At 43.2% G+C, this 1,557-nt stretch overlaps 1 long non-coding RNA gene across 1 annotated transcript in view; it reads right to left on the bottom strand.

Moving 5' to 3' along the window:
- Positions 1-1,468, bottom strand: part of LOC123133330 (uncharacterized) — a 3,655-nt gene extending 2,187 nt beyond the window's left edge. The window contains exon 1 of the long non-coding RNA XR_006465227.1: positions 1,343-1,468. This is a non-coding gene — a long non-coding RNA (uncharacterized lncRNA). The remainder of the gene's footprint in view (positions 1-1,342) is intronic.
- Between the last annotated feature and the right edge of the window lie 89 nt (positions 1,469-1,557).

Here is a 1,557-nt window from a genome sequence, read left to right as displayed (position 1 = left end):
GGGGGGGGGATACAATCATATTAGCAGTTACGATGGTGTTGGTTAGAGTTATGATTAGATATACTTTGGGTCTGACCTCATCTACATAAAGAGAGGAGCTGCACCTGTTTTCCTTGAACAATGGAGAGAATGAGAGAACTAATCCACTATCACTGGTGTCATCCCCCTCAAATCGTTGCCTCAATGGCCTGAAGCACTGCTGTGCCATCAGGGAGGCATCCCTGTCATCGCCACCATTGCCGCATGGAGTGCTGCTGCTAACGTGGAAGGTCTCACTGCCACCACCGCAGAAAGCCTCACACCGACCAATGTGTGGGGTGCTGCCATCACTGCAGACCTCTTGCTACTTGATGTAGCACTACTGCTAAGGCTGAATGCAGTGCTGTTGATGCAGTTAAGATGGTGTTGGTTAGTTCTGATAGTATGGAGTTATCTTCGCCAATATCTGCAGCACTACTGCTAAGGCTGGATGTGGTGCTATTGATGCAGTTTCTTGGTGCACCACCATTTCTACTTGATGCAGTGTTCTCACCTTCCCATGCTGTTCAGCTGCAGCCATGGGAAGCATCGCCACAGCTTCCTGGTTTGCCGTTGGTGTTGCTGTTGAAGGCTTTGCCACCCTAACCAGAGAAGGCATCACTGTAGCCGTTCTCATGGGTAACTACCGCCAAGATGCTGGTTGCTTGGATGGGAAACTTTGGATAAGAAGAGACTATGAGTATGCTTGGTTTTAGCCCAAGATTGCTCTACCAAATATTTGGCAAGCCGAAATTCTGGTCAAACTTTTGCTAGCCCATGAGTTGGCCAGCATTGGCAAGAAAAATGAACTAGAATGGACAAAGGGGCATTGGCATGACAAAATATTGGCAACCATCCGCAAACACCAAAACTTTGGCCGAGCAAAAAATTGGTAGGGTGTGCTTCAGCCACCATCCATACGTACCCTACAGGTGCAAGATGAATTTGGCGAAAGATGATAATCTTCATTGCTTAATGATTATGGTAGTGACTCATCACTTTTTATAGAGGTTGGCTTCTACCACTAGAATAAAATCATAACTAATATGAACCTTCCTAATAATAGGATCTTATTCCTAGAGAGACTAACTGTTGGTAGACTCAGCAGATCCAGTTTCCCCAAAAAATCCGCAGTGACCCAGAATCTCACTTCTGATACTTCAGTTATATATCTTCTAAAAAAGGTTTTAGCATTTTATTCAAATTATATTTGGCAAACTAGGCTATACAGAAGGTCCTTGTTATCTCATACTTCGAGTCAACACATGAACTGACATGTTAGTTATGCCATCCAATGAACATTTAAAGTGTGCGCATATAATACCTGACGATCAAATTCAACATTATGAATCGCATAAACTTCGTTGGTAACTGGAATGTCTTGGCAGACGAGGCCCTCAAACCATCTATCTGCAATTTCCATATACTCTTGATTTTCCTCACCCTATTGAAATTCAGAAATTCTTAACCATTAGTTCAGTGTTTACTATGTAAATCCAGTCATATTGAGAATATCAGAATATTGGCTACCTCTTCTTC

The sequence above is a fragment of the Triticum aestivum genome, chromosome 6B (genome assembly GCF_018294505.1).
Source record: "Triticum aestivum cultivar Chinese Spring chromosome 6B, IWGSC CS RefSeq v2.1, whole genome shotgun sequence".
Classification (NCBI taxonomy): domain Eukaryota; kingdom Viridiplantae; phylum Streptophyta; class Magnoliopsida; order Poales; family Poaceae; genus Triticum; species Triticum aestivum.
This window is presented reverse-complemented; position numbering and strand designations above follow the sequence as displayed.